This window comes from Pygocentrus nattereri, chromosome 6 (genome assembly GCF_015220715.1).
Source record: "Pygocentrus nattereri isolate fPygNat1 chromosome 6, fPygNat1.pri, whole genome shotgun sequence".
Classification (NCBI taxonomy): Eukaryota; Metazoa; Chordata; class Actinopteri; order Characiformes; family Serrasalmidae; genus Pygocentrus; species Pygocentrus nattereri.
This window is the reverse complement of record NC_051216.1, coordinates 14,793,239-14,811,865: the sequence shown is the minus strand read 5'-3', so window position 1 is coordinate 14,811,865 and position 18,627 is coordinate 14,793,239. Positions and strand designations below refer to the sequence as shown.

The 18,627-nt window shown below is 41.0% G+C and overlaps 1 protein-coding gene across 13 annotated transcripts in view; it reads right to left on the bottom strand.

Annotated features, from left to right (window-relative positions):
- Positions 1-18,627, bottom strand: part of pcbp3 (poly(rC) binding protein 3) — an 81,369-nt gene extending 62,742 nt beyond the window's left edge. For 3 of the 13 annotated variants that reach the window (XR_005130379.1, XR_005130380.1, XM_017691562.2), the window contains exon 1: positions 18,298-18,627. The gene's annotated coding sequence lies outside the window, so the exon portion shown is untranslated. Of the gene's footprint in view, positions 1-18,243 lie in introns of all 13 variants that reach the window. The other 10 variants (XM_017691550.2, XM_017691552.2, XM_017691564.2 and 7 more) reach the window with 7 other exon arrangements.

The window sequence follows — 18,627 nt, the reverse complement described above, 5'->3', positions numbered from 1 at the left end:
CAGTGGAAGACTATTAGCACTCCTAGAGAATATTTACTGGGTTTTTTTTTTGTCCTAGTCTCCAGGAATGGCACTGCTGTCTATGACCATTTCTGGTTTCCATTGGATATAAATACAAGGTTATACACACATGCAGATTTTTTGTCATCCATCAAAAAAAGGTAAACCCCAAAAAGCTGTCAACTCAAATGAGACAGAATGATGTGAAACTGCCCAGATTAGGAAATGATTATGACAAAACAGTCATCAGCTGAAATTACTACTGAGCACAATCATGGCAATAACAACAACAAAAAAAAACTAAAACAGCATGAAATAGTGGCAAGCATACTGCCCCTCTACACTGAGGACAATGCCAAGAGGCAAAACAGTGAAGTGGAACTCAATCTTAGCATTTTCAAATTTCAAAAACCACCATCAGTGCCACCTCAATGACCAGAAGCTCCCTGAAAGAGCTTCACAAAAGAAGCCTTCTCCTAAGAACAAGCTACAAAATATAGAGCCCAAAACTTTGCAAATATCACTCACTGAGTCAAAATGCAGGGTTTATTTACTCTACTGATTTTAGCTCATTTCTTACAAATGGTGCCAATAATTCTGGAGTTGACTATACATGTAAATGTTTATGTAGCTTTCAGAGGCATTCAACTCTTCAGATGGCACTACCAACATAGTTCTGACCTCGTAAGTGTCTCTACAATGGAGCACTTCACATCAAAACACACGGAATGACTTCACATCTAAACAACTGATTTATGCAGAAAAAAGTGGAATTCTCCCATGAAATAGTGTTGTGTTTACATGTCACCTCATTTTGTACCCCAGTGTAACATGGGCAATCACCTAGTTCTTGAAGATTTAGCTGTTCAGATGTTTAAAAGAGGGAAAATGTGCAATTACGTTTTTAAAAGAGTAGGAGTTCAGAAAACTGGAAGACAAATTCATTTACCTCACCTAAGGGTCATCTTTCTCATTTTTTCACTGTCCAACCAAACTAAAAATAACAAAGGCATTTTCCCCCGTTTTATGGCTCATATCTACTGAGAGTGCTAATAATTCTAGAAGCACAGTGCATGTGGAGTCAGCTCTTTTTTAAATACTGTTAATGCTCATAAACTTTAAATAAATATTTATTTAATGCCCTCAGAGTAATAAAGCCTCTGAAAAGTCAACAGTACAGTCACTTAGCTGTTTCAACACTTAATTGTTGATGTTATAATGAAAGAGACTTGTTTCACCACCAATGGGGATTTAAACTTTAAAATGACACTTTTTGGTTAAGATAAACGGTTGGAGATATAAAACTCCAGTGAGCTTTAAAAAGTAGAGTCTCCCAACACAGACCTGAAAAAAGCCAAGCTAAATCCTCTGGGGGTGTGTGTGTTCTTTAATGTGTAAATTAAAGCAGTCATTGATTTGGGAATGAATCTCCCAGCTGTACAGGCCCTAATCAATCAACCGTTTCCACCGTTTCTTTTTCAATTAGATTAAAACGCAGAAAACAAGTGGCTGACAATGTTGTTTGTGGACAAATGGACCACAATATTTTGCTGATTCAAAATGATTTGTGAGGTGAACTGCATAAGGCTATCAGTGATGCTGAAATGACAAAATATTACAAGCAAATAAATAATCCCCCAAATGTTACAGCTAACTGCGCACTACTTTGACAGAAAGCTTTGATGAAAGCAGATTTTTTTAAAGCAGCATTTTCTACAATCCGCAACGAAAAACGTTCACTGCTGGAGTGTAGCTGTGTTTTGGTTGCTCATGACAAAATTGTTTGAAAATCCTGTTTAAGAAGTTGGGAAGTGTTCAGAAGTGGATATGAGCTTTCAGCAGGCCGGAATGCAAACACAGGGAGCAGAGGGATCACGATCACACACGCATACACAAAACAGCGCAGGAAAGCGTAAGCAGAAAGTCAGCAAAAGTGCTTATGCACAGAAAAAGCCTAGCAGGGCACAGGGGGTCTGTCCCTTTCACACAAAGGCCGACACAGGAGCTTAGCAGCACCCTTTCCAAGGCTTTTAGCAAACAATATTAAAGGACACTGCCACCTTCACTCACACTACACTGAAAAAAACCCACTAATTTTCATGCCTTTGCCAAGCCAGTGAACATACCTTGACCCATCATCAATGAATCATTAATATACTTCCAGTGTGTATATCCATTTCTTTTGACTTTGGACTTATGCATAAGTATGGACAAAGAAGTATGTATTCAAAGCATAACCAAAGGTTTGTTTATCAAAAACTGATATGAGAAAAATATTCAGACACCATAAAGTACTAATATTAGTACATTGCTGCAAAGCCACTGCTGGCAAGTACAGCATATAGATGTCGATGATGAAAAATAATTAGCTTTTTGCTGTTCAGTTTTGTCCTGTTTATCTTGGCCAAACATCTTCAATTCGCTAAGGTTACATGGGTCGCTCTGAGGAACTCTAACATTTAAAATCCTTTATAAATTTTCAATGGGTATAAAGTCAAGAGATGCCATTAGAAACCAGTTATTTTTTCTGTTTGTTTGGGGTCACAATGTCATTGAAACACCCTTTTTGTCCCCAGATTCAACTTCTGGGCAGACGAGATGAAATTCTCCTCCAATATGTTTTCTTTGAGGAATTGTAATCCCTCAGCACCATTTGTAGAGAAGCAGCCCTACACCGTGATGCTCCCATCTCCATACTTCACTGTAGGTATAGTTACCTTGGGATCGGACATGCAACGCTTCTTTCTCCAAACATGAGCTGAATTATGGTTAAAGAGTTCTGTTTTTGTTTTGTCTGACTAGAGCGCATTGTGCCACAAGACTTGTGATTTGTCTAAATGCTCATATGTAAATTTCAGACAAACATCTTTGTTTTTGTTTTTTTTATATTTATTTATATGGTTTATACACATTACATGCTTCCATAATATTAACAATGATTCAGCATTTTTAAAGATAAAAAGAAAAAAAAAATAAAATAAAATAAAATACATCCACAAAACATCCACAGAATCAACTGAGCAGTGGAAATAAATAAGATAGATGAAATAATAGGTAAATAAAGCAGCTACGGTGAAACACCTAGTGGTTATGCACATTGGCTAAGTACTCCAAAAAAGGGTTCCATATTTTAAAAAATTTTCCAGACTACCAGACAACACATATCTGAGCCTCTCAACATGCAACACATTTGCTACTTCTGTCAGCCACATTTTAAACGTAGGTGGGATGGTCGACTTCCACAGCCTTAAAATGATCTTCTTAGCAACTATCATACCATATGTTATAGCAGATTGTATACAATTATCAAAATATTGAAATGCCATGGAAAAACCAAACAAAGCCATTTCAGGGTCAGGAGACAACCTTAGACCATATACTTCCATATAGAATCCGAATATATCACCCCAATAGGCATCAAGTTTAGGACACATCTAGAAAAGATGAGCAAGGGAACCCTCTGCTTCTTTACATCTGTCACCGAATGGCATCACGGAAGGAAAAATACGATGAAGTTTTAGAATAATGGAGTCTATGTATGACTTTGAATTGCAGAAGCTGATGTCTGGCATTGATTGAACAAGTTTGTTTCGTTTTTAACAGGGGAGTAAGGCGAGGCGTGCAGCAACCGAGATGATAACACTGCAATTCACTGTTAACTGTTCTCTGAATAACTATTGTTCCTGTTGCTTTGAAGTCCTATAACTCTTTTCAAGTAACTGCAGGCTTCCCTTTTACTTTCCTTCTCTTTAGTCTGAGAGCACAAATTGTGAAATACTGCATATAATGCTAATAATGTTCCTGTGAAACTCAGGAAGCTCCTTCACCACATTTTGTAAGGCTTTATGGGCCAGATTCATAAAACTCAGCCGTAACAGAACTGTCGCGCATGTCCATCATGGAAAATAAGAGCACTGTGGTGGCGATTAGCGCACCAGTGTCTCTTAGCACAGCCCAATAAAGACCTACATCAAGTGAAGCTTTTTTTTTTTTTTTTAAGAGCAAATGTGTCATTTTCCCATTTGTACATTGTAAATCTGTTTGTAAAATCACAGGATTACATTGGATAACAACATTTAAAGCTAAAACTACTTGAAATAAAAATCAATTTGAACATGAAAATAGAATCTCCACATGTCAAATTACTCACAAATCAACGTCCCATACACAGTAGGAAGGGATTCACAAAACATGGAATTTAATGCAGGAAGAAGAGGCTGTGTCAATCTGAAATCCTGCTGAAGCAGGTCTTTTTTTCTCCTCTGCTCTTGTTTTATGTGCTGCATTTTATGAATCATAAAGTGTGTAAATTTGAAGTGGAGATATGCATCAGATGTACATTAAATAACAAAAATAAAAGAGTCTGAATACTTGCCCTTTCCCATTACCAGTAAAGTGTATCACATCACACACACACACACACACAAAATAAAATCTATGATGTCCTCAAAAATGAACTCAGTTCACACTCGTGTCAAACAACCACTGTCTGTTAAACTCACTTGGCATAATCTGACTCAATCAATTAAGTACAATGCCATAGTGTTAGCAGGCTGGCTGGGCAGTAATCAATAGTGTTCCCCTCGTTGGAGAGGATGCCTGACATATTTTTGGCCTGGCCCAAATATTTGCAAATAGCTGCAAAGGGATGAATACAAATGCACCCAAAGACAACTGAATCTTTAAATTATTGTCCATTACGACAAATTAAGCACATTTTCTGAGAATTACAAGTCAAATGGTCTTTACAGTCATTCCGCAATATAATCTGTATGTATTAGAACGAAATGTCGTTCGTCAAGCCCCACAGTGCAACGGCACATTACACAGAACTACACACAGCACATATAGATGACAGTGTAAAATGAGTGCAGAATACATAATAAATAAACCACACAGTAAATACGGAGATCAATAAATATCAAACAGGACAACAAAACAATATATGTGAATGGGCAGTGAGTCCTTCTGAGCATCACATATATTTATATACACACACACATATCGCTGTTGTTGGGGGAAAAAAAACTTATATCTGCAAAATGTTACCTTCACAGGATAAAAAAAATCCTTCTTTACCTTTAATGTAAATCAATGGAACCAGACGTTTTTGGTCATTTCTTTTGATCCATTCATCATTAACTTATATTCAAAGTAAAGGGCCACAGGCATTTCCAGGTTTTGTCAAGAAAAATGCCAAAAATGGAGATACAAGGTTTTGTCCTGACAACAGCAATAGATAAGTGTGGCATATGAGTGATGAAGGAACTAGTGCAAATATTGTAACTTTAAACTGAGCAGAAATTGATTGAGGTCTCACAGCAGCTTTCAAATAGTTAAAGAATTTAAAGTGCAAGTGTGCAGTGATGATAAAGGGGTGTATGATCAGTCTGTGGTGTCCCAGATAAGGCATCATTTCAGATAAATTCCCTACAGATACTGCATAAGTACAGACTCTTGATTACAGTCACCAATGATGTCTAAGTTCACTGGAGTACAGTTTGATTGAGATAAGGTACTTCAGTCCAATGTTCATCAGTGATTCTGGGTCACACATCTGTAGTTGTATAAAATAGGTTATTATGAGGAAAGCAGGGAGTCATACCTGAAAAAAGGAATATTTCAAATGTCTTGAAATTGCTTTGTACAGGAGATGCTAAATGCCCAAAACAATAAAAAAATTTAATGTTCTCATTGGAAAAATAAATAAGACTGATTAGATAATCCACTTGCATAAGCAAGAGGAAAGTAAAATAAGTGAAAAAAACATGTTTCCAAAACTACAGTTCACAAAATTATTTAAAGAAAATGAGACTCCTAACAATTGTACAAGCCCTGGTAGACCACCAAAACCATCCCAAGCAGATAAACAGCACTTAAAGCTCTCATCTTTGAGAGCGAGGAGAAAATTAAAGTTCCACTTGACTCAATGCTATGGGATTAAAAGGATGTGCAGCCATCAAGAAGCCGTTACTGGCAAGTCAAAGGAAGAAGCTGCTGGTGTTCACAGAGCAAAAGACTGACCACTCCAGAGTCCAGACCTCAACATCACCGAATGCATTTGGGATTACCTGGATTGAGAGAAGCCGAAAATGCAACCAACTTCTATTACTAAACTTTGAAGGTGTAGAAACATATGCTTCCAGATTTGAAAAACTGAAGACAAGTCTGCTGAAAATTATGGAAGCTGTAATAAAGGCAAAGAGTGGACACACTAAATACAAAATAATGTGGTATTATTTTTACTTGTCGAGACTTCTGTGTAATTAAAAATAATGGTGTATTTTGGAACAAAACATATTTTAGTTATTGATTATTGTCATTTGAAAATGGCTGCTGCCTTTTGCATCATGTCAAAATTTCAAGATGACTGGACTAATAAAAATGGTCTAAAACCAATTTAAACAAAATCTTATGTTAACTCACATCAAAAGTTAAGACTTTTTTCCTTCTCCTGTAAAGTTACTGTGCTTTGTTTACAATGATTTTGTTTTGTTTAATAAATGGGACATAAGGGTTGTTTTGACTAGATATTAAATAAATGAAGGGTGGTCTCTGACTTACACACAGTACTCTTTGCAAAAATGGTTTTATTCCCTAGTTCTAGCAGCATTTACCAAAAAAAAAATTCTCAACACTCAACCCTCCCCCAAGACATGCAAATAAGCCTTCAGTCTCCTCTTGAAAAACCTCACACTGGTCCTGAAATTACCCATGATTTAGTCACACCAATTGAAACTTGCCCAGGCTAAATCTGTGAAATATGAAATTAGGATAAAAAATGTGCTGAAGTCTCTGTTGCAGAAAAGAAGTACAATGCCTTCAGAAACAGACAGGGTTTATATCAAACACCTTTAGAAGATTAAAGAATTTATGACACTGACATTCTTGAGCATCATCCATGGAAGACATAATACAATGTGAGCTTAAGAACAGTGGAACACACAACACATTAGAGAACTGAAGGACATTGTTTTCTTCCTTAAATCACATTTCACATGCAGTGCCTTTGTTACATGCAGGTCAAAACATATTTTCTAAGCATATATAAGCAGAGCAATCACAACAAAACGCAGTCTTCTCTAATAACACACAATACTGACAACAAATGCAACCGACTTCCAAGAGCAGAGTCTTATTTTTCTCTAAACAAAAGCAGGTCATTTTCAAATTCCACTTCAGGCCTCATCCTTGCGGGACACTTGCACATTACCCTAAGCAGTCATTGTATTTTACATGCCCTTGGTGTTAATTGAGTGCTAATGGCATTCCATAGATACCCTTGATATGACCCATCTCGTTGTGTTCCTCTGAGTATTGCATGCCATTCAAGGGCTACAGCCTCTCTAATCCCCCTGAGAGGCCCCATCACTCCACATGGATCCTATCTGTCCCACAGGGAGACAGTCTTTGTGCCACACTACCCCCAGCCCTCTTCATGCTCTCTGCATTCAAGTGTAACTCTGAAGTCTTCCATAAATACAAGGGAGCAAGTTCACAGCTAGTTTCTGACAGTCATGGTCAATAATAAGCAAACTAGAAATAGAGAATGACCTGAAATGCCTTAGAAAAATAAAAGTCCTCAGAAAACTACCTTTTAACACAGCATTCTAGAAAATTCAATCCATCCTTTCAATAGTGTGTTTTCTGGACCTGTTATTTCTGGAGAGTGCATATTGGAGTTTAAAAATGTTCAGTTTTGGGAAGTAAGAAGAAGCTTAATTCCAAATTTTGAGACTAAATAAACTGGCTCAAATTTATTTGTGGGTCTGTACTGAATCTCTTTATCTCTGGACTCTTGGTGCTTTTGCTGTGGCCAACGTTTTGCAGCACAGCTTTTTATTTTTGTTATATATTCACAACATGCACCAGCCGTACGGTTTCATATTGAAAACTTCACTAAATAGGCTGTCATATCCAATTACCTGGCCTAACATTATGCTAATTTATATTTGAGTCTCTATGGGATTCACAATATTGCATTAGCATCAAGCTAATGGGGATGCTCACTGACTTTCCCACAAAGGGTTTAATACTTCTTATGGCAACTTTCAACTGACTTATGAAACTTGTAAAGCATGCATGCAACATATGCATACTGTGTATTTTGCAATGCTTCAGTGAATCCATAAATACATACTTAAAGCATAATATCATTGGAGAAGCCTGTTAGCTATTTGCTGAGCCATCTGTTAAGCAAAATCACACTCATTTAAGGGCTGTTCGGTACTTCTAAGATGAGTTTGCATAGCCATGTATTTGCGTAACCAAGAACATCCCTAGTTTGTGATTTACAGGGGATCACCGGACTGTTGCATTTGATGCAGAGGCTGTCACAAACATGGGGGTTAACACCCATGAAATTAAGCAATGGAAAGGGAAGCATAAAACGCTTGTTTTAAGGCAATTATTAGAAAAAAATTGACAATGATTAAAATGTATGAAATTGTTTGCTAAAATATTTTACTGAGATATGAAGAAGTAGTGTTGGGTCATTAATGTTGTCACAATAATCCATAATACCCTTTATCTCAAACACCACTGCATAAACACATTTTAGCTGCCTTCAATATTTGTTTGTCATGTCTATGCTATAATATGCTATCAACCATACAATCCTTCTAGACATCCTCACCAACCTTGGAATCACTGGCTATGCGTGGAAGTGGTTCAAGTACTATCTGGAGAATCGCTCTTATCAGGTAACATGGAGAGGGTTCACATCCTCTCCATGCAGGCTCTCCACTGGTGTCCCACAAGGCTTGGTGCTGGGTCCTCTTCTCTTTTCTCTTTACACTAGCTCTCTTGGTGATGTAATATCTTCTCATGGCTTCTCTTATCATTGTTATGCTGATGACACTCAACTAAGGCTTTCTTTCTCACCCTCTGACACACAGGTTTCCAGTCGCATCTCGGCATGTCTGTCTGACATCTCTTCATGGATGTCAGTTCACCACCTGAAGCTCAATCCCAGCAAGACTGAGCTGATATTCATCTCTGCAACTACAAGTCCTCATCATGATCTTGCCATCTCATTCGAGAACTCTCTGATTGTTCCATCTATAGAGGCAAGAAGTCTTGGTGTGACTCTGGATGGCCAGTTATTGTTCTCAACTCACATCGTGAACCTGACACGGTCATGCAGGTTTCTCCTGTACAACATCCATAGGATCCGACCCTTCCTCATCCGAGAGGCCGCCCATGTGCAGTCTCTTGTCATCTCAAGGCTTGACTACTGCAACTCGCTCTTGGCTGGTCTTCCCATGCAGGCCATCAAGCCTCTGCAAGTCATCCAGAATGCAGCAGCATGGCTCGTCTTCAATCTGCCCGAGTTCAGCCACGTCACCCCACTGCTGCGCTCCCTTCACTGGCTTCCTGTAGCTGCATGTGTCAGATTTAAAACCCTAATGTTTGCCTACAATGCCAAAAATGGACCAGCCCCTACCTACTTGATGGCAGTGGTGAAATCTCGAACTGTACCATGAGCCCTTCGAGCTTCAAGTACAGCTCGACGTGACCCGCCATCCTTCAAGGCACGTGGAAGACAAGCATCGAGAATGTTCTCTGTACTGGCACCCAGGGGATGGAACGAACTCCCACTGGCTGTCCGAACAGCAGAGTCTCTTGCTGTCTTCAAAAGCAGACTGAAGACACATCTCTTTACATAGCACTTAAATGAGCATTGAATTATAAGCTGCACTTATATATTATATTTTATTGTATTGCGCTGTGTATTGTAGTTTATTGTACTGTATTGCATGGCACGGAGTTCTGTGTTCAACTCTGCTCCTTCTCTCTCAGTATCTACAGTGACTTTTTGTTTCTAGCAGTATCTGAGCTCAGGGCTGTCTTTTTCTGTAAGCTATTGGTAACTAGCAAAGATACCTTCTCTAGATAGACAAAGCACTTGTTGTAAGTCGCTCTGGATAAGAGCGTCGGCTAAATGCTGTAAATGTAAATGATGTACCTACTCAGTCAAAAGAGCATTTGTGAGGTCAGGCACTACTGTTTAACGGGAAGGCCTGGCTCACAATTAATGTTCCAATTCATCTCAAAGGTTTTCAGTGAGGTGTTCACTGGGGTTTAGAGTTCAGACTACTATACAGGTCTCTGGAGCTCCTCCACATCAAACCCATCAAACCATGACTTTAAGGTCCTCACTGTGTGCACAGTGTGATTCATTACTCCAGTGAACATGTTTCTACTGCTCCAGACTCTAGTGGGGGTGCTTTACACCACTCCAGTCGATCCTTGGCATTGCTCATAATGATCTTGGCTTGTGTGGAGATGCTTGCCCACAAAAACCCAGTTATTGTGCTGACATTGCTTCCAGAGGTAATCTGGAACTCTGTAGTGAGTGATACACCTGAACTGAATAATTAGGAGGGGTATCCATATACTTTTGGCCATAAAATGTAGTATGTGTCATTGTGTCTATGTATTATTTGTATATGATGTTCAGTGTTTTTGCAATACTAAAATTCCCTTTTGGGGATCAGTAAAGTACATAAACAGTATTTATTTATCTAGGAATATAGAACAGGAGCTGTTTTAAACACGTATACCGTATTTAGTACAAATCTAAAATGAAAGCAAAATCAACATAGCTGTGATCTAATTATGTCCTCTAACAAAACTGTTTACATTTTAACAACCAGGAACTGAAACGTGATCAATTTGTGCACAGTAGACTATGTAATCACATAATATAGATTACTTAATTAGTCATGAATTACAAATGCCCTGGCAGTCTAAGCATCAATTGAAATGCGTCTAGAGAGCATAAAAGTGACTAACTTGTATATTTGTATGCATGGAGGGAGAGGGAGAAGAAAAAAAAAACAGAAAATACAAGCGTGTTCTATCCATTTGAGCACACTGCTCAATGCAGAGGCATATATGAAAGGATGTAAATTAGCCTTTTAAATGAGCATAGCGAAGAAGATATGCTGCAATGTTTAGCAAAACACTTGACACACTCACACCTCAACGGCGGGAAATGCTTCCCCCTTATGGAGCAGTGACATTAAAACACTTTGATGATTGGGAGCCTTTAAAGTCTTAATCCTACAAAAGACTCCTTTACAAAATTCAAAGCCTCGTCCCAGATTTGAATATCGCCCGTACCAACCCCCCCCCCCCCCCCCCACAGCCCCCCAACACACACACACACACACACACACACACCTTTTTTTCCATGCAGGGAAGAATAGACTGCGATATCTTTTGATTTACCTACGCTAGGTTTTAAGAGAAACGAGGAACAGTGTCATGATGTCACCGACGGCTCTTCTTTCTGGGTAATGATGGAGGGGAATTAGCTGGCGGATCAAATTCCGAACCTCGTGGGAGAAATCATGGCACGCTAAGTAATCTGGCACTCAGATTTGCCTGCGGGAAGCAGATTGAGTCTCAAACTTGTGATGTGCTGTTCAGAAGTGTCAGAAATCAAAGAGCGCCTATTAATGACATAGCAGTACGGATTGAGGAACTCGCGATTGCCCACTAGTTCGCTAAGCCTAATCTTTCATCACGTGGAAATCTGATTAATAGAGATTGGTTTGATGTCTCCATCAGGATATATTCTTTAAGTAGTATCAGACGACCCATCTGGGAAGACAACTTCATGAGGCACTGCAGACTAGGGGCATAAAGCAAAAAACATCATCTATATCCGTTGAGTTTAGCACTCGATTCAGTGGGATGATTTAACAAGGAAACTTTAAACTGAAATCGTAGTCAATAACGCTGCAAATAAAAGCATATTTCTTTCAGTAGGTAGCTCGCTCAAGCAGTCTGAGCTAGCAGCTTACATGTGTTTTTAGATGTGCATCTAGTCTATATATTTAAAGAGGAGTCAAAGAAGTCAGAGAGAGGATTAAATGCAAGAAAGAATGTCTCACTGGTTGACCACCACCAGAGAGTAATGTCACTCAGCATGTTACTATTGTTATGCTATATTAAACCCAGCCCTGCACTATAAACCCATAGCAATAAATATAAAGTCAATTGATATATAGTTTGTAGAAGATAAACAAACAGATCTCAATCTGTAATCTGTCTGATTTCAAGTCAGCTAATGTTACTAAACTAGTCACAGGTTATACACTGCCCTCTGGAAGCACATCATGGTTCTTTTAAGAGACTATACAGCAATAGATGGAAGCTAATTTGCATACCAATAGTTCTAGTTATTTTCTTTCTTAAAACCAAGTACAACTAGCAACAAAACTAATGCTAATGCAATGTATACTGACTCCAAACCTGAATATATGACTAAACTGTACATCAGGGGTGTCCAGTTTTAACCATGAAGGGATGCAGGTTTGTCTTCCAAGTTTATGTTCCTGATTCCACTTAATCAGTTGGTCTGAGTCTTCAAACAGTTGATCATGTGAGCTTCTGCTTTGTTGGGATGAATACCTGCAGCCACACTGGTCCTTTGTGGATAAGATTGGACTCTCCTGTTGTACATGCCTAGTTGCCTGGTGTACTTTTCTTAGTTGCTACAAATACAACAATTCCAAGCTAGTGTGATTTTAAGCTCTGTACCTCGCGGCCACACATGCTGTGCATCTCCGCTCGGTGAGCTAATCTGGAGACCGAAGGCTCTGGCTCATAGAACAGCAAACTGTGCTGAGCAGGGAGGAAGTGTTCTCTCCGCCTCCATCTGCTCCCGTGCATGCCGCACTTACTGCTGACTTAGCTGGGCAGATGCTTTGGGAGCGCAAACACAAACGGCTCGGGAAAGTGTGTCAGGCAAGCATATTTGTTACAGAGAGGGCATGCCAAAGAACTACGCAGGAAGAGAGAAAGAGAGAGAGATGAAAAGAGAGATGTGGGAGGGGCCTGACGGGAACATGGTAAAGTTGGAAAAAAAAATCTGTTCCTGTAGCTCAACTGTTGGTGTATAACAGTAGCTACAGCAAGGTCATGGGTTCTATGGGTTGATTTCCCATGGTCTATACATCATGGGACAAAAAAAGTATACCGTGTTTCCTTCCCTGTACTGAACACCACATAAAAGTTCCTGCTAAATAAACAAATGCAATGCAACGTAATGTAGTGGGAGGAGGACAATCTGAGAGTCCATCTCAACATTAGCAGACGCTAACAAGCACTCTTGGGCAGATCACACCTTTCCCCTCTCTCCCTCCCTGTTCTCCTCCACCCCCCTTCCCCATGTCCTGCTGAGGCCAATCTGCCCATCAGTGCACTCCCAGCCCGCCAGGACGGAGGTCCTGCCAGGAAGCAGGTGGGAGCGTAGCGGCAGACCCTGAACGTGAAGAGCCCTGGCCAAAAGCTCTGGAGGCTTCAGCTGCTGGAAGAAGAACACATTTGCTCTGCCATGCCGCCCTCACACTCTTCCTCCACATCACTGACTACGGCTGTCATGGATGAGGGCGTCGGGAAACTGCTCTGTCACCAGCATGCAGGGTGTTCCTTCCCGTCCCACCCGGACCACGTGACCCACTGACTCGCTTGCGCCATTGGGGAGGTTGAGGAACGCGTGTGTGTGTGGTAGGAGGGCAAAGAGAAGCCTCTCACTGTAGTGACACTCAGCGGATTATGTCTAAATAAAGCCTCCGCACTGCGTGATTCACACCGCCACCCATCGCAGCGCAGAGCTGAGACACAGAGCTGCCTCTGCCTAAGAGAGAGAGAGAGAAAGAGACAAAGTGAAAGAGAGAGTGAGAGTAAAGTAGAGCGAGGAAGGAGAAAGAATGCAGAAAGAGCAAGAGGAAGTACAAGGTAGAGAGAGAGAGAGAGAGAGAGGGAGAGGATAAGCAAAAGAGAAACAAAAAGGGCAAGACTGCAAGAGAAAAGGAGAAAGAGGGAAAAATACAGAGGGACGAAAATAGAGGGAGACGGTGAGGGGAAGAGTAAGTGCAAGAGCAAGCACAAGGTGAAGTTACCAAGAGAGAGAAAAGAAAGAGAGAGGGAGAGAAGTGGAGAAGGCGTTCATCACCGAAGTGCCAAGGCTTAGCCTAAGAGCCTTGAATAATCAGTGGTTAAGCTGTCAGCCCTGCGCTTGCACCTACCACGAAGCAGCAAACTCTTGCATGCTTTTTAATCAAGCAAAAAAATTCACAGATCGAGAATGCCAAGAGCAAGCAGGAAGACAGGCCTTCTTTGAGGCTCCTGTGCTCCTTTTCTCACCATTGCAAGGCTGCACCAAAGCACCAGCTCCGTGTGCATACAGACAAAGAACAGCACAAGGTCACAGACTGCGTACTGTCCCAGGCCTGATCTACTGTAAGAACCGTACGAGTAATTACACTGGATCATGGTCAGATTAATACCTGAGAGACTGTACTTAATTACACGGCCGGCACCATCACTTTGGCTTAAGTGACCTAGGAGGCACCTGCGCTGTTTTCCAAGATGGCCCTTGGTGTATCTATCGCATGGAGTCATAAAAATAGCCATACTGACCAGCAGAGACTGCGGGAGGCCAACAGTGGGCTCCTCCCGCATCCCCAACCCCTCAGCTCCCAGGCCCTGATTGATCTCACGCCCCATCGGTGGGTTAAATTACACTGCAGAGTGGCTGTGCACAGAGACAAAGGGCTTACGGATTTCACAGGCCATAATTCTCTCCGGCCTCAAATTCGAAAAGGTGCAGCATTTCAATTTCAGCTCCCTCAGGGCAGCGTTTGCATTCTCTTATGAGTTATGACATGGGCCTGACGCTGTTAACTTACTACATGGCTGAGCGGAGAAAAACCATTCACCAACCAGAGCCGGGGGGGGGGGGGGGGGGGGGGGGGGGGGGGGGGGAAATAATACCCCCTACAGTATCAAGTAAACGTAATACACTAAATAAACCAGGCCTCTCCCCCAGCAAGGAATAAACAGACACATGGAACAAGTGCTAGAAAAGCACATTCCCACACTCTAAACACAATGAAACATCCTGGCACAAAGTGATCTCCATGTATTTTTGACATTAAAATGAATGTGACTCTGAGGTCCGGGCTCCCACTAGAGTTCTGGCAGAGTGAAAGTGAAAAGAAAGCCCGGGGAATGGGACGGTCCATTCATACTGCAAGATCTGCCCATCCAGCAGCTCGGAAGCAGGGACAGCATGGGATCCGGAGGAGAAAAAAAGAAAAAAAGAAATACAGCCACAAGCACAAAACGACCAGCTGCTTCAAGAGCATGGGCGTCAGCAGGAAAAAAAGGCTTGTTAGAGAGAATATAATTGAAGTCATCTGGCAAGTAATAGCTTTCGCCCCAAAACTTTCCTGTCACGCATCACGCATCTGTCTGGAGCTGATGAAAATGTACAGGGTGAGGTAAATATGACTGAAAAAACTGAAACTAATCTGGAGTGGTTTAAGCAGAATTTTAGCCCTCATCGATGACATTTCCAATTTAGCGCAGCTTAAGAATCGGCCCGTATTTTTAAACATACCACATGTGCGATAAGCTGGTTTCATTTTCTACACCCAGCTTTGCGGCATAATTCCACGAGCGCGGGGCTGAAGGAGAAGCACCATTGGAATCAGCCACTGAAATGCAAATCCGCATTGACGGACAGGCAAATTTCACAGGACTCCAGCTTTCTGAAAACAACTTTCCTCTCCGCTAAATAATTTGCTTCTGCAAGAACAGAAAATAAGACTATGTTATAAACTCAAGTGCTCACTCGACTTAACTTATAGCAACAGAGGTCAACATCACTGTATCTGCTAAAAAAGAACAGCAGCTGTGGTGAAGGTCTGAGACTGCATACGTAAAACATGGTCTACAGTCAGATAGTTTGCGTGATGTCATGAAAGGTCCTCGTGATGTCACATGACAGTTTCCAGAGGGCGCAGAAATGCAAGAAAAAAAAGTGGGGGGCAGGGAAAGAGCCTTATAAATTACTCATCCAACATGGGACGTGATATATGCATTAGAAAGATGGCTTTCAGTGAAAGCATTTGTGGGGCCACAATTTTTGACAATAAATATTACATGGCAACACAGTAGAGACAGTGCCCTCATATAAACAACACAGAAAAAAGGAAAAAAAAAAAAAAAAAACGACCTTTATGACTTAATACAGCTGCCCAGCAGTGTGCAACAGAATGATCCTAGGATATGCAGCACAAATCACCACAGTTCCACGAACACTAAACTGATTCAAGTTTTCATCTGTAGGAACACACATTTAACTCAGTGGGATTTTATCCAGCACTGGAGATTTTTTAATGTGTACGTGCTAAAATGCGTCACCCTGCTAAGTTCCAGCTTCCACTTCCTGCCTGCTTCTGTCTCCTGCCTACAATGAAATAGCAGCCTTTTAATTTGAATAATCACTTGTTCTTTATCTCACCGCTGGAAACAAGCCAAGATGGCTGCAAAGGGATATTGGTGTTAATTAAGACACCTGTTCTTCTCTCAGTTTACTTGCCTAATCAATGCCTCCACACTTTCAACATCCCTAGATAATATGAGGACTGTGCTGCAAAACAAGACCAAGGCTATTCAAGCACACAAATGCATGGTCTCAGCATGCACACGATATAAAAAACTACTCATGGCTACACTCAAATTACCCAGTGAATTTCAGCTTTCATTATAAAGTTAAGGCCAGTGAACTCAATCGCTCTTGAGCATGTAAAACTGATAAATTAAAAAACAGGGGTGCCCTAACCTAATTAAAAACACAGAGGTAAAAGGCGATGCTTTAGCCGCCCAGGCATTAACCCAGTGAGCTACAATGCAAGTCCCATTTCCAGTTCAGTGGGACAAAACATCAGGGTGACACAAATACAAGACTGAACAAACTGCAGTTAGCGGTCAGCTAAGGGCTAAAAACAACAAACTCATGTAGAATTTGCCCTTGATGCACTAGTTGTTTTCATGCCACTGTTAAATTAGATGAGTCTTTGCAGGCCAAAACTGGACCAGAGATTACAGTCTGGTCTGGGTAAACTCGCTTCAGTGCAGGAGCCATAGCACAAGAGGAGCTCAGGAAAAAAACACTCACTTGGTATTGACAGCTCCATCACTTCAATCTTCTGGAAAACTCTCATTCCAAGAAAAGTGCTGTGTAGCAGAGATCACAGTGCTAAGCAGCTTTTTTTCTGCTGTGGCCTGCGATGTTTTATAGACCATGTTAATGTTTGAAGTGCACAGTGAAAAGCCTTCATGATTGGATCAGGCCAATAGTTGAGACCTAAAGTAATTACAGTTTCTGCTACGTCATGCTGTTAGTCTTCTAAGTCCTACAAACTTTATCAAGCATTTTGAGAGGAGCTTTTGTTTACCATGCTACAGCCTATATATGGGCATAAAATGATGATTTTTACCAAAGCAACTTTGACTTTGACATAAATGAAAGTACAGGTAAGCAACTTAGAAGCAGGACTGAAAGACTGCTGGAAAATATCCAGTTGCGATTTGTCTGACCAATATTGTAATTACAGTTTACAAACAATGGTACTCTTTAAATTAAGGCCTTTTTTGCCAAGAAGATCAGCATATATTTATTTTTTCATTTTTTCAGGCTTGATGCCTGAATGTAACAACAGAATGCAAGCTCTGCATTATTAAGTTCTCCACCTAAAACTTGTTCATTGTGAAAAATACATAAAACATAATTAACACTGCAACTGCAACACTACTTTAAAATGTGCATTCAAATTGTGATTTCAATATAAAAATGATGAATCTTTCCACCCTACCCTGAAGCTACACTAGGTGCTTTCACAGGGCGGTTGTGAACCCATGTAAACAACATAAATCAATTAGAAAAGTACTGATAGAAATATAAGCAATGCCGCTGTCAGGAACAGCACACAACAACAAAGAGCAGCTTGATTATAAACTTAGTTTACAAGTCATCTGTAGCCTAAGGATGAGCGTGGACAGCTTCTAAAAGTGGTGCAGATAAAGTCACAGATAGAAGTAGAAAGCAACGCTGAGCTTGAGCAGAGTTCAGGCTAGAAAGCGAGAGTGACCTCACAGATACTAATCCCCCCACCTCTCTCTCTACACCTCCCTGGGAGAGGAACTGCCAGAGGGAGAACTTGAAAGGCAGAAAAAAGGGAGGGTGTGAGTGTTAATGCGTGTATATGTGTGCTCTAGTGTGTGAAAGAGAGAAAGAAAGGTACAGGAAGACGGAGAAAGAAAGAATGAAAGACAAGAAAAAAATAGATCGCATGCAAAGAAACAAGAAAGAGTTTTGGACCAAAAAAAAAATAAATCAATAAAAACATAAAGATCAAAAGGAGAGAAAAGCTGTAGTACCTTCGGAGTAGTTGGAGCAGCGCTGCAGCCAGTCATGTTTGTGCGGCTCCTTACCTGCAGTTGACAAGGCGGGACGGTGGAGTGAGGAGAGTCAAAGGGGGTGATGGGTGGAGGGTCCGGGCCGGCGCAGCCGCTGACGGGGTGGTCCGGGAGGGAAGGAAGGACGGAGTGACAGGGAGCAGGGAGACGGGGAGGCCAGAGGGGGGGAGATGAAACGCTGCTCCTCTTTCTCTCTCTCTTTATCTCTCTGTCACAGACACACACATACACACACACGCACGCAGACATACACGCGCATGCGGTGACACGCACGCACGCACGGAGGCAGACACCAATACCTGCAGCCAGTCAAATAATGGGAGAGTAGAGAGTCCCCCTACATGC